Below are 15,343 nucleotides of genomic sequence, written 5' to 3' on the forward strand. Positions count from 1 at the left end.
GTTCTACCAACATATACTGGAAGACTGGGTATGCCACCAGGTATGAGATACATAATGACAGGAATGGTTCTGTCCTTATCCCTGGTGGCTCAGCTGATAAAGAATCCGCCAACAATGTGGGAGAACTGGGTTCGATCCCTTGGTTGGGAAGATCCCCTGAAGAAGGGAATGGCCACCCACTTCAGTATTCTGGCCTGGAGAATTCACAGTCCATGGGGTTGCAAAGAGTCGAACACGACTGAGCGGCTTTCATTTTCACTTATGGAGGGTAAATATATTATTATTTGTTGTTTAGTTGCTAAATCACATTCGACTCTTTGTGACCCCATGGACTGTAGCCCCCCAGGCTCCTCTGTCCATGGGATTTCCCGAGCAATAATACTGGAGTGAGTTGCCATTTCCTTCTCCAGGGAATCTTCCCAACCCAGAGATTGAACCCGAGTCTCCCCCATTGGCAGGTGCGTTCTTTACCACTGAGCAACCAGGGAAACGTATAAATAAATGATTGGGTGAGTTCTATTTAGAAAGATACAGAATGATACCATATATTTAGAAAGAGTTCCATACCGATGAAAAATGTTGAAAGAATTTGAGTCCCCAAATGTTAGACTCTAGGAATCTGGGAGAATCAATTATGTAGAACAGTTCATTTCCCACTAGACCTAATAAATGAGACATTAATTATATTAACATGACATTGTTATTAGTTTGAAATTAAAAGCAGTATGCATATGTGTTAGTTTCTGAAGACACAGATGTCTTTTTTGTCCTTTAATTATTGCCAACTCTTTTGACATTATATATTTCAGCTCAGTTAAGTCAGCCCCTTCCTCCTCGGGGTGAGGAGACCAGATACAAGCTTGCCGTTTGATGAGACGTGGTGACACATTCAAGAGAGGAGAAAGAAAAGAGCATAGGAGCACAAGGGACCCTCAAGGCTCATCTGTTTATGGAGAATCTTCTTTTTTTAGCTTCTTTCCCTACCTCTCTCCCAAAGTGGTGTTACTCCGTCGTGTCTCTTTGGGACCCCATGGACTGTACCCTGCCAGGCTCCTCTGTCCATGGGATTCTCCAGGCAAGAATACTGGAGCGGGTAGCCTTTTCCTTCTCCAGGAGTTCTTCCTGACCCAGGAATTGAACCCAGGTCTCCTGCTTTGCAGGTGGACTCTTTATTGTTTGAGCATCAGGGAAGCCCCACCTCTCTCCCAGGCCCCTTTCTAATGCATAAAAATAAAGGGCCAAAGAAATCAATTTAATGGAATTAGAACAGAGGGCGGGGCTGCCTGGGGATGTACAGTGCATTTAAAATAAAACAACACATAATGCTTCTCAGTTGCCCAGGCAGGAAATTTCTGCTCAACTGGAAGGGCTGGTTGCTGGAATCCTTGAGGGGCCTTTCTGGAAGGACTGTAGGAGGTGTGGCTGTGAGAGAGCTCCTCCAGGCATTCATGCCCTGCTGCAGCCTGGCTGGGGGAGTGAGTCAAGTACACCATGGGTGTCAGGACAGGGAGGTGAATCTGACCAAGCAGAGAGGGACTGGTTCAGAACAGGACAGCATTCCGGCAAGGTCATCCTTGTGTCAGGGAAGCCTGTGGGCCCAGGAGGCCAGAGAGCATTGAACTGAACAGCTTGTGCAGAGCCAGGATTAGAACCAGAGCCAGAATCAATCTGGCGCTTCCCTGGTGGCTCAGAGGGTAAAGAATCCCCCTGCAATGCAGGATACCTGGATTCAATCCCTGGATCCAGACAATCCCCTGGGGAAGGGAATGACAACCCACTCCAGTATTCTTGCCTGGAGAATACCATGAACAGAGGAGCCTGGTGGGCTACACACAGTCCATGGGGCTGCACAGTCAGACATGACTGAGCAGCTATCATTTTCACTTTCAGAATCAATCTACATTTCTGAAACTACTTGCCACTTCTGATTTAAAACACACACACACATCCACCAAGAAACAAAGCAAACAGTATTCCATCTCTTCTAGAGCTTCTCACAAGAAATTAATTAGATACTAAAATTGGGAGACACTGGGCAAATTATACCCAGATTATTATTATTGGCCATTACTTCACAAAAGTTTGCATTGAATTAAAATAAAACTTTTTTCCTAGTAAAGAGTTTGGTGGTTTCCTGTTATTAACTTATTTACCCTTAGTAATGAAGTATACACTGAGAAGCTTATGGTTAGACAAGTTTTAGCCTGAGGAGTTAGCAGCCTAATTATAATGAAGATAAACAAGCATAAACACACGTAAGTGCTCCTCTCATCAAAATAACCTGCAGGCAGGGCCTCTGCTTTGCGGCTTCTCAACACCTTTATCTTTTAAATATGGCGCCTAAGATGGCGGAGTGTTCTAGGCGTCTGTAGTGCTGGGTGACTGCACTTATGAGGGTAGAGTGGTGGCTCTGCATTTTTGGAGCCTGAGCTTTGAACCCACAGATGGGTAGTAGCGACCCTTCCCCACTGCTCGGTTGACTGGAAGTGTCAACGGCAGCCAGTCCACAAACCCCTAGTAGGCTAGGTCTGCCTACCCCAAGGAAGGAGCTTGCACCAAAAATGCCAACCACCCATGTTGCTAAGCACACCGCTAGGTTCTACTGACATTTTAGAATAAGACCTCTAGATCAAAGCTTGGCCAACTTTTCCTGTGAAGGGCCAGGTAGAAAAATATTCTAGGAAGACTTCCCTGGTGGTCCAGAGGTTAAGACTCCACAATTCCACTGCGGGGGTGGGAGGTAGGGGGATGGGGGGCACTGGTTGGATCCCTGGTAGTGGAACTGAGATCCCACACGTCCCGCAGTGGGGCCAAAAAAAAAAAAATTCCAGGCTTTGCTGAACAGTCTCTATCACAACTAGTCAATGCTACTAAAATGGCCATAGATGACACACCTCATATGGGTATGACGGTGTTCCAATACAATAAAAAAAAAACAACAAAAAACAGAAGTTGGTAAAGGCAGGAAATGGAAAGTGGGTTGAATGTGGCTTGGGATGGGGGAGACACAGTAGTTTGCCAATCTCTGCTTTATGTGAAAGAAGCTGTTTGTGATGACATTTTGGTGTGAGTTCCTCATCTTGAGTATCGCTGGACTAGGCAATCTGTGGAGGCCAGCAGATGGGATCCCACGGCCCATCCGTTGCTGGGGAGATCACCGACACAAATGTTACAGGGGAGGGTGGCAGCTTCGGTACACAATAGTGTAGCCAATGGGAAATGCTGGAATCCTTCAATTTTTCTTCCAACAAACCTTTAGTGAGCATCAATTGTCTACCAGACACTGTTCTAAGCCCAGGAGACCCCAAAATGAAGAACACAAGTCTCTGCCCTTCAGAAGCTCACAGCCTGGAGCCCTCTGTCTGGGGACACTCAGAGAGAAGTCACCACAGGATGCTGTACAGAAGTGTCACATCTTATTCAAAGATTTAGTCCAAAGTCAGCACATAATGTGAAATGACCAGGGGAAGTCACCCCATAAAAATCCCTGAAACTGACTCTAAGAAACTTCCTGCATTTTTCTTTGCATTTCAGGTAGAACTTCCTTTTTTTTAATCCTATGAATCTAAGGTATATTTTGCAGGGGGTGGGAATAAAAAAAAAAAAAAAAGATGTCTTTCTCTTTGTTTTCTTTTCTTTCTTCCTGTTTACTGAGCATGTGCAGTTAGATCCTCGCAAGTTATAGTGCATATGAGACAGCCCTTTGTTATCCCTAAGATGGAAATTTGTATGAACATACAAGGTGCTCTGAAAGCACAGAGGAAAAATGTTCTAACATTGCCATAGGAAGTCTAGGAAGGCTGCCCTGAGGAGGTGTCATTCGAACAGGTGGAGGGTTAAGAGCATTCTAAACACAGAGACTAGCATGCACAGACCTGTAGCTATGGGAGAACTGAGTTTCTTCAGGGAAAGATCTAGAGTTTATGTTTAGGACAGAGGTGATGTTAGTGGAGAAGATGGAGAGTTACTGGAGAAGAGAGGTTCATTAGGGCAAGACCATTAAGGACCAAAGCACACCACGTGGCTAACATAGCTGGAGGGAAGAGAGATCAGGAACGCTGTGTTCGCTCCCTCCCAGCCTGCCAACCTCCACCCTCCCTTCTCATCACTGACCATTTCCCTCCGGGGTTAACTACTTCCTGAAACGGCCAGAGAAACCATTCTTTGCCTCAGTCCTGCTGTACCAGTTCTGACTCACTGTGTGGTGTTCTCTAGCTGAAAAGGATGTGTTTCTATTTCCTAAGCCTCTTTTCATCTAAGGGTCACCAAGTCATCTGGGAACTTTGAATCACTACTAAGCTCACTCATGCTCTAAATGTCGGTGGGTTTCATGTGCTTATTTAGTAGTTAGACTGTAACACAGATGCTCTCTGGAAATCTGTGGACCAGAGTTTGGCCTGGATGGGAGCCTAGATGATACACCATTTTCTGCTTTGTCTTTCAGACTGTGAGATGAGCATCTTCCGGAACCATGCAAATGTGGCCTTTTTCATATCCCTGGAAAGAAAGGGAAGTGGATTTTCCTATTTAGAACCCTTGGAGAAATTAAGGAAATGACAATGGAATTTTTGGACAAGAGTTTATAAAGATAACTTAGGTGTTCTCTGGAGCTTCCCAGGTGGTGCTAGTGGTAAAAAAAATCTGCCTGCCAGTGCAGGAGACGCAAGAGGCATCAGTTCGATCCCTGGGTTGGGAAGATCCCCTGTGGGAGAGCATGGCAACCCACACCAGTGTTCTTGCCTGGAAAATTCCATGCACAGAGGAGCTTGGTGGGTTACAGTCCATGCGGTTGCAAAGAGTCAGACATAACTGAGCACCTTATGTATTTTAGTTAAAGCCTGAAAGGAGGCTTTATCAATTAGAATCAGATCAGGTCACACGTATAACAAAGAAACCAAAATAACAGTGTTTTTAAAAAATAGAAATTTATTTTCCTTTTAAGTATGAGATGTCTAGGGGTAAGCTGTCTAAGGTTGGTACAATCATACACAGTCTCAGGAACTCAGACTTTGGTCTTAATACTCTGCTATCTTCAGCATGTGGTTTCCATCTCATGACCCTGGGTGGCTGCTCAAGCACCAGCTATCACATCCACACTCCCAACAGCAGAAAGAAGGAACAATTAGGAAAGGTGAGGGGAATGGCACCTGGCAACTGTCCTATAGAGATTTCCTGGAAGCTGCCACTCACCACTTCTGCTTATAATGCATTGGTCAGGACTTAGTGGAGCCTGGGAAATGCTGTCATTTCTCTAGTTGACAAGGTGAAAATAGATGCTCCAGTAAGCAACTAGCAGCCTCTGGTGCAAATCCTACAAGCACTGTACATGTGATCAGAGTGAACACACCCTTACTTCTCTCCTCTGCTTCTTAACAAAGAGACTTGTGCCTCAGAGAATCATGTAGCAGCTGTAGGGGCCCTCCAGAGAGTCACCAACCCCCATATCAGTGTGATAATTTTAGCTCTGGGCTTATTTAAATGCCAGGGAAAGGCGGGGCCAACCCATTTGCTACCAGCCTAGCACTCCAGGTTTCTTGAGAACATCAGCGTGACTGTTCCCAATTTCCCCTCCCAGACTTTCAGCTGTTTGAATGCCACACAAGAGGTACTCGGCACCTTTCTGAGCAATTGTGAATGTGAATTTCCTCTGTCACCTAGACAATACGTTCTATGAGTGGCAACTGAGGACACAGGAGGGAAAGAGGAGGGGGAGGAAGCAACAGTTCAAGCAGAGAAGTGATGGTGGGTGGAGAGGAGGAAGGAAAGGGTGGGGCCAACCCAGCCCTGTACAAATATGTGAATGAATCCAGTTTCTTTCCAGGGTCCTTCCCTATCCTTGGACATGATCCCCTTTCCTTGTTCCCCATGTCCTCGCCCTCCTCTAGTCACCCACCCTCAGGTCCTCCTTAGCTCTGCCTTCACCAGTCTCTCCCTGCCTTTGTCCCACTCCAAAGCATCATCTTCTGTACTGCATATTTAGGGACTCCCATAAGCAATAGCACTTAAATCATGGCCAATAATCATGGGCTTTCAAAATATGTCATAGTTACTCACTCTCTCCTATGAGTCTGATAAGCTTGCTCACTTCCGGAATGATCAAGATAAGACTGTGCTCCTCCCAGAAGCCATGTGTACATTGTAAGAGAGATTTATAAGCTTGAACTCAAAGATACATTGTGAAGTCACTTAGTTGTGTCCGACTCTTTGCGACCCTATGGACTATAGTCCACCAGGCTCCTCTGTCCATGGGATTCTCCAGGCAAGGATACTGGAGTGGGTTGCCATTTCCTTCTCCAGGGAATCTTCCCGACGCAGGGATCGAACCCAGGTCTCCCACATTGCAGGCGGACACTTTAACCTCTGAGCCACCAGGGAAGCCCGAAAGATACATTAATCACCTTCAAAAGAATCCCAGTAAAGGGAAAGGAATTAGGTAGGAGGAGCCGCTGTGGGACTAGGGTGGGGGCTCTGGAGCCCTAGTAGGTCAAAGGGAGCAGTAAAGTGGGCTTCATTTTTGGTGCCAGACTGGGGTGTGCCCAGCAGTTCCAGCTCCACATCATGACTGATCCGGGATGAATAAAATTGCGAATGGAGGTTTCATGAATAGACAGTTTGCAAAGCTGTGGGATGAGGCAGAGAACCAGGAAGGGAGGCTGCAATGTGCAGAATGAACATGGTCGGCAGGAGGGAGTGACTCCCCACCCTCCAATCTCTCATCTGTATCTCCCATTGGCCAAACCTGCTGGAAGCCAAAGGTGCAGGGAGTCTAGGTAATAGCCTGAAGAGTTCAGCCTCTCCAGGAGAGGGTGGAAAACGGTGAAAAGTGGACCTGGAGGGGTGAATAGAAAATGTTTTAGCACATTGGCCTCTAGAAGCTTATACTTTAGTGCAGGAGACTGGTATGTAAATAATTCTCAAAAGACAGATCCAATCCAGTGACTTGGCTGGAGAACAGGGTTTCCTATAGGAGCTGAGGAAGATAAAGTTAGATTGTTATTAGGAAGGTTGTTTTTAGGAGAATTTCTAGAGCTAGGGTTGAAGAAACAGAAAGCAGCCATCAAGGTCATAAATAGAATGTATTATCTAACTCATTTTGGGGCTTCCCAGGTGGTTCTAGTGGTAAAGAAAGTGAAAAGTGAAGTGAAGTTGCTCAGTCGTGTCCGACCCTTTGCGACCCCATGGACTGTAGCCTACCACACTCCTCCGTCCATGGGATTTTCCAGGCAAGAATACTGGAGTGGGTTGCCATTTCCTTCTCCAGAGCATCTTCCTGACCCAGGGATGGAACCCGGGTCTCCCACGTTGTAGGCAGACACTTTACCATCTGAGCCACCAGGGAAGTCCTAGTGGTAAAGAAACCACCTACAAATGCAGAAGGCATAAGAGACATGGGTTTGATCCCTGGGTTGGGAAGATCCCCTTGAGAGGGGCATGGTAACCCACTTCAGTATTCTTGCCTGGAAATCCCAACGACAGAGGAGCCTGGTGGGCTACAGTCCGTAGGGTTGCAAAGAGTCGGAAATGATTGAAGGGGCTTATCATGCATGCACATAATTCATTTTATAATTTTCAGTGGCTTCGGTCAGTCCCTTAGTATGGTCTGGAGATCATCAAATCCTTAAATCAGCTATAACTAGTAATCAAAATAACTCTTCTTTCCTTCCTCCCTTTTCCCCTTCCTCCCTCCTTTCCTCCTTTCCTTCCTTGTTTCCTTCCTTCCTACAAATATAACTTGAGTCATTTGCACCTGGGAGGCACCAGGCCTGCCATCAGCTCCTGATTAGTTTCAGCCCTGGGGTGGACTCTTCTCTCTGTCCTGCAGACTAGCTTTTCCAGAAAGCTAGAAAGACAACGATGCTTCCTTGTTGCCAAGGTTGGAAAGAAGCAAGGGATGAAAGTTTTTCAAAAGAAATAAGCCATGTGGAATATGCATTTAACCTCAAGGAGAGTGAGGGAAAGATTAGGATGGTAGAAATTCTGGACTAGAAGGTGAAGGTTGTCCAGGGAAGGGAATGTCTTAGAAAATCAGTCCAGTGTCAGAGGGAATATCTTAAATGTTAACTCATGTTACATCCCTTTCTCCTCTTCCACCAAAATTCAGCACAAATATGGAAGACAAGCTGCCTCAGCAGGTGAAGAGAGAGCTCTCTGTCAGCTCACTTGATCCAGAACCAACCCTGGTTTTAGATCTAAACCAGGAATCCAGTAGTGTACAAGTCCCATTCAGATCATCCTAGATCTATTAAGCAATGCAGACAGACTCCTGGATACTTGGTGTGAATTTCTGGCAATTCCCCTTGCCAACATGTCTCCCTCATCCTGTCTGCTGGAGCCTGCCTATTTATCTTTCCCTTGTTCTGCCAATAGTCAGTAATCTGATTTCATCATTTCTCTGGAGAACTCCTTTTCACTCTGTCTTTCCTCTGTCCTTGGAGCCACCGCTCTTTAATAGCTCAGTGTGTCCGGCCAGCCTATACTGAAGTATCTCTGAGGCATCCCCCTGGATTCCAACTTTTATTGAGTAGCTCCCTCTTTGCTAGACAATGTATTTTGTTGCTTTTACAATTTCTCCTCCCTTCTCTCATGAGTCTTCAGATGTCAACAGGGTCGCCATCTTGGTTTCCACTTTGAACAGGGCAGTCATCAAGATTACTGACATCAGCCTAGCTGGTGTTGAAGTCTGCTCCTGCTATTAGCAGCACTGCGATCATGGATAAGCCAGTTAACTACTTGGAGCCTTAGTTTCCTCATCTGTAAAATGGAAATGCTAATAGTTCTAGTTTTATAGGACTGTTGTGGGCATTAAAGGAGTCAATAAGTATAAGATGTTGGGACCTATGTTTGACCCATGATGAGTTCTCAATAACAGTATGCTTTTATTATTACCATTATTGAGGGTATTATTATGGCCCAGGGCACCATATAGTTCTCTTTAAAGTAAAGTGTGCTGATTCCATCTGTAAATTGAATTTTGTGCTCCATTACAGGGGTTTTCCAAGCCAAGAGATGACTTAACAGTTCTCAGGCTTATTTCCATGTAAAACTCCATCTTCTCAAGACGGGGTGACTAGGGTAGGATTTAAACTGTGGTCATTAAAGGCAGAGAGAGCTTTCTTGCAGTCAAGAAATCAACTCTGGAGTTGGACCTGAAGACTGTTAGAGAACTTTTAGCACACACTGGGCATTTATCAGCTAAAAGAAATGGTGCCTTAGACGTTACGATCAGTTGCTGAAGGTCAACTGGCACCTAGGGGCAGCCTGGACTAGAAGCCTGGTCTCTTAACTCTCACTGCAGTGTTCTTTCTACACCACAGGGATTTTTATGTTTTATGGATTTCATATCTGTCTACCATCTATCTATCTATCATCTATCCATTTCACTTATCTGAATCTTTTCCCCTCACATTAAATCTTTTCCTGAGCCCAGGTTTATGAAGAGGGAAAGCTGTGTGTTCTGGCTGAAGGGAGATGAAGGGCCTGCACCTGGCCTTTTCTTTGCCTTCTGCAGTACCCCTTGCGTCTGCCCATATCCCTATCTTATCAGTACTTTTGCATCTGTTTCTTTGATATGGTGTCAAATTCAGTTTTTTGAACCATTTTTCCTGGTATATGGAGTTTCAGAACCTAGTCTGTCTTAAAGGGGGTTGTCAGTTAATATTCTGTGTTGTAAGTGGAGACGTTTGGGGACATATTACTTTGAACTTTGGTCATTGCAAGGAAGCCTGGAAGTCAGCCTGATTCCATGAACGTTGGCCAGAGTGCTAGAGGATGGGAAGGACCCTAAAGCAAACAAGCCTACACCCCACTTTCATCAACCTGAATATTTCTGTCCTCAGCTTGCAGCACACCCAGTCTCAAGTTCCAAAAATTCCATTTAATTTTCTTGGCTCCTGTATTCACTCAGTTACAAGTGTACCAGAAGGAGTCTTGGCACTAACAGCCTGCAAGGAAAAGGCTGTTTCTTTCAACGTTGTTGCCCAATTCTGCAGAACACTGTAGGTTCAGATAAGGTTTTGGGTGGCCAGTCAGTTCTTTCTATGTGTTGCTCTGAAATGGACCCAAACTCTTCCACCTTCTGAAATTCCCTGGTTGAATCATAGCAATAAGAAGCTGACATTCCTGATTCAGAGGCCAAGTTGCCCTAAAGGTTGTTTATGGTCCATGGTCCTTCTCTCAGCCTTCTCTTCATCTTCAGGTCACAGGGGAGTATAGTCTGAGCCTCTCTTTCTGGCCCCGAGAATGGCTGCTTGGAGACATCTGGGCGTATGCTCTGGTTGTTTAATTGAGAAATAAGAGGAAGCTTTTTGGGAAGCATTATCTCAGCTTTCTGGGCTATTGCTTATTTTTAAACTACCCGTGTCTGCCCTAGTCAATTGAACCTTCCACTATAGGCATTATAAGGAGAGGTAAGTGTGTAGTTTCTCTTCTATTCAGATGGCTGTGTGTGTGTGTGAGACACCAACTACTGAGACAATTGAATATTCACAAAAGTTATGAAATCGGACTCATCTCACACCACATACAAAAATTAACTAAAAACAGATCAAAGACTTAACTGTAAGAGTTAAAACTATGAGCCTCTTAGAGGAAAACACAAGGGTAAATCTTCATGATCTTGAATTTGGCAATGGATTCCTAGATATGACATTGAAAGCACAACCCATAAAAGAAAAGAATGAATAAGTTGGATTTCATAAAAATTAAATTTTTTGTGCTTCAACAAACACTGTCAAGAAAGTAAAAGGACAAACCGCAGAATGGAGGAAAATATTTGCAAATTACATATTTGTTAAGAGACTTGTGTCTAAAATATGTAAAGACCTCTTACAGCTCACTATTAAAAGACAAATAACTCAGCTAATAAAAGGGCAAAGTAACTGAACAGATGGACATATCACTAAAAGAGATATATAAATGACCACTTAGCACATGGAAAGATGTTCAACATAATTAGTCATTGCTGCTGCTGCTGCTGCTGCTGCAGCTAAGTTGCTTCAGTCGTGTCCGACTCTGTTAGTCATTACGGAATTGCAGATCAAAACTACAGTGAAATGTCACTTCACACTCAGTAGGGTAACTAGAACCAAAAAGTGATGAGTGTGTAGAGAAATCAGAATATTCATATACTGCTATTAGGGACATAAAATAATTTGACTGCTTTGCAAAACAGTCTGCCAGTTTCCCAAATGGTTAAACACAAAGTTACCATATGACCCAAGAATTCCACTCCTATATATATGATGGATTTCTTCCAAAAAGAAATGAAAACATATGTCCACATGAAAAGTTATATATGAGTATTTATAGTAACATTATTCATAGTAGGCAAAATTTAAAAATAATCCAAATGTCCATGAACTGATGAATGGATAAACAAATGTGGTATATCCATATAATGGAATATTATTCATCCATAAAAATGATTGAGGTAATGATACATGCTACAACATGGATGAACCTTGAAAGCATTATGCTAAGTGAAGAAAACCAGTCACAAAAGACTACATTCTATATAATTACATTTAAATAAAATGTCCCCAAAGAGAATATAGGTTACTTAGGGCTGGGGAGTATGGAGTCATAGGAGGTAACACCTAAAGTTTCTTTTGAGGTGATGATAACGTCCTAAAACTGGCAGTGGTGATGGTTACACATATATGTGAATATACTTAAGAGACACTGTACACTTTAAATGAATTGTACACTTTAAATGGGTGAGTTGTATGAAATGTAAATTATATTTCAATATAGCTGTTATTTAAGAAAAAATGTAGGGAGAGGCTGTAATTACCTGAATTCTTGATGGGGACTGGAAAATCCAGTTTCAAGTTGCTCCTGGCTGTTGTCAGAAGGCCCTTGTTCCTCGTTAAGTAGACGTCTTCATTGCTGCTGAATTACCAGCATTCTCCAGAGAACCAGAACCAATAGTTACACAGACATAGAAAGATATTTATTTTATTATAGGAATTGACTCATGCATTTATGAAGGCTGAGAAATCCCAATATCTGCTGTCTGTAAGCTGGAGAACCAGGAAAGCCTGTGATGTTATTCAGAGCCCAAAGGCTTGAAAATTCAGGAGGCCAATGGTATAAATCCCAGTTTAAGCCTAAGAGCCCCAAAATGGGGAGTGCCATTGTCCACAGGCAGGAGAAATGGATGTCTCAGCTCAAGCAGAAAGACCAAATTTGCCCTTCCTCTATCTTTTTGTTTTATTCAAGTCCTCAGTGGATTGGGTGATGCCCACCTGCATTGGTGAGGGCAATTTTCTTTCCTCGGTCTTTTAATTCAAATGCTAAGCTCCTCCAGAATCACTTTTACAGACATATCCCACAATCATGTTTTACCAGTTATCTGGGCATTCCTTTAGCCCCATCAAATTAACAACATAAAATTAGGCATCAGAGCTGTTGAATGTTCTCACAAGATGGCAGCTGGCTTCTCCCAGAGAGAGTGATCCAGGAGTAGGGTAAGGTGAAAGTTACAATGTCTTGATGAAGCGTGACACTCCATCATTTCTGCAACATTCTTATGGTGGCCAGCTCTATTCAATGTGGGAGTGGCTAAAGAAGTGCAAGAATGCCAGGAGTCTAGAATCCCTCTGAGCCATCAGGGGGTACCTACCATAAACACATGCCTAGCGAATTCCCTTTCACTTTTCACTTTCATGCATTGGAGAAGGAAATGGCAACCCACTCCAGTGTTCTTGCCTGGAGATTCCCAGGGACGGAGGAGCCTGGGGGGCTGCCGTCTATGGGGTCGCACAGAGTCGGACACGACTGAAGCGACTTAGCATAGCATAGCATCACCTATATAGCTTTCATCAAATGAGGCAATGGGTATAAAACATTTTATAAACTTCAACCTGCTATTTAAACACTAAATATTATCACCTTATTATAGACCCAGATTTTTAAAAATATTCATTTTTTTATTAGGTTGCACCAGGTCTTTGTGACATGTGAGATCTTTAGTTAAGGCATGTGGAATCTAGTTCTCTGACCAGGGATTGAACCTGTGCCCCCCTGCACTGGGGGCACGAGAGTCTTAGCCACCAAATCACCAGTGAAGTCCCTGTTGACCTGGATTAATTGTCCAAAGCCAAATGCAGTTTGTTTTTTAATGATTCCTGCTTTATGTTGCTCAAAATTCTTACAGTGTCTTGGAATTCTGCAACTGTCTGCAAAATAGAAGTAAGTTTTAGAGGCTATGTATCTTTGTTGGCATTTAGTTGACAGGAGGAAACAGATGTAAGGGAAAAGCTGGTCATTCTAGGATTTACCAGGAGTGGGATCCAAAGGACCATTTTAGCTCAATTCTGCAGCCCTGTTTGTCAGCTCAGGACTGGTTTCCTCACAGCTTTATTGTGTGGGCTGAAAATATGCAACAGAGTAAATGGCAAAATTAAACAACTGGACAAGGAGGAAAGAAACCCAGGACTGGGACCCAAGAAGAAATACAGAGTCTCCCTGGATTGTCCAGGGAAAGGTGCTTTGCATCCCAGCTTACGTGGAATCTGGTCCAGCTTCAGGCCAGCCCCAGGAGGGCAGTTTCAGACAGGATGGGGATGAGGGTGTGGTGGGACTGTAGCCAGGTGGCTGTCAGCAGGCAGCTCCCTCCTGCCCATGTTTACTACTTCTGGAATACAACACTCCCCAGACTGTAAAGCCGTTGACAAAGGTGGATTTTAGGCTCCCTTCTGATGTCCTTTGCTCATAATTCTATCACAGACAGCATGTAGAGTTTAGGCCTAATAGGATTATACAGATAAAATCCCAGATTCCCAAATTAAAGAGCAGCATCTAATTATTTGGGCAGCTTCTATCTGGGATGCATTAAGCCAGGTGCTTGCTTCCAACTTTCTGAGTCTAATACTTTTTTTTTTTTTTTTTTTTTGTCTCCAGAGGCTCTCTTAGAACTCTGGTCTCTCCAGCTCACTCCCTTTGCTGTTAAGAAATCGATCCTTTCACCCACCCAGATATCTCTTTCATAATTTCACAAATATTAATTAACATCTATGTTAGACATTTCTGGAATATTCAGGTCTCTTCACGCATTTAATCATCAGTAATATAGGTAATATTATCATTTGGAGTTTGAGAAAACAGACATGAAAAGTTGAGTAGTTTATTTAAGGGTGCACAGCTGGTGACTGGCTCCCAAATCCAGGGTTCTTGGCTTTCCCCAGACCCTACCTCTCCTTTCTTTAAAAAAAATTTTTTTAATTAAAATTTAAAAAAATGTATTTTTTCACTGTCTCAGGTCTTGGTTGTGGCACATGGGCTCTTTAGTTGTGGCACACAGGCTCTCTAGTTGTGCCTGTAGTTTAGTTGCCCCATGGCATGTGGGATGTTAGTTCCCTGCCCAGGGATAGAACCCACAATGCCAGCATTGGAAAGTGGATTCTTAATCACTGGACCACCAGGAAGTCCCTCTTCTTCCTTTTTTCAGCCCTGAAAAAGTTTCCCTTAGCTTATAGCAGCTTTGTTCTTTCTTGGGGAAGAGAGTAACCTGCCACAAGTAGGTGGCACCTACTAGTCATATATAATGCTTTATACATTTCCCTAAATATTCTGTTCTGGCCTGAGTCATTCCCCAGAGCTCCTCTCTAGCCAGCTTAGAGGTTAATGAGAAGACAGAGAGAATCCTGGGAATGGTCAGAGATGGCTGTTGGATGAGCTGACAATAATTCTGGATTAAAGTTGACTCTGCAAGACTCAGATGGATTCTGGAATCATGCCTTCCTTCTGAGACTCCCCCAGATGAGTCTTGCCCAGAAGGACCTGGCATTGGTTTGGGCTCCATCCTAATGTGGATTCCTGCCTTGTGGTGGGGTAAAAACTAAACCATCCTCTGTGAGCGTGTGATGGAGGGAAGGAAGACATGTTTATGCATTACGCGGAGATCTTCTCATACCGGTTATCTCGTGACACTCCTCGGCACCCAGCGCGAGTTAGGACAGAGCAAAGTCAAAGTTGCTCAGTTGTGTCTGACTCTTTGTGACAATAGAGTCCATAGAATTCTCCAGGGCGGAATATTGGAGTGGGCAGCCATTCCCTTCTTCAGGGGATCTTCCCAATCCAGGGATAGAACCCAGGTCTCCCACATTGCAGGTGCATTCTTTACCATCTGAGCTATCAGGGAAGCCCTAGGACAGAGCAGGTACTCAATGAATGTTTTTTTTTAACTTAATCAAATGGTAACCAATGTTTTGTCTTGTTTTATCCCTCCCTTCAGGAAACCAATTCCACAAATGAAATACACTTAACTGAAATTTCTTCTTTCTCTCTTCCTTCCCCTTCTTTCTTTCTTTTTTCTGTCTTTCTTACCTCTTCCTAAGTATAT

This window comes from Bos mutus, chromosome 5 (genome assembly GCF_027580195.1).
Source record: "Bos mutus isolate GX-2022 chromosome 5, NWIPB_WYAK_1.1, whole genome shotgun sequence".
NCBI classification, from domain to species: domain Eukaryota; kingdom Metazoa; phylum Chordata; class Mammalia; order Artiodactyla; family Bovidae; genus Bos; species Bos mutus.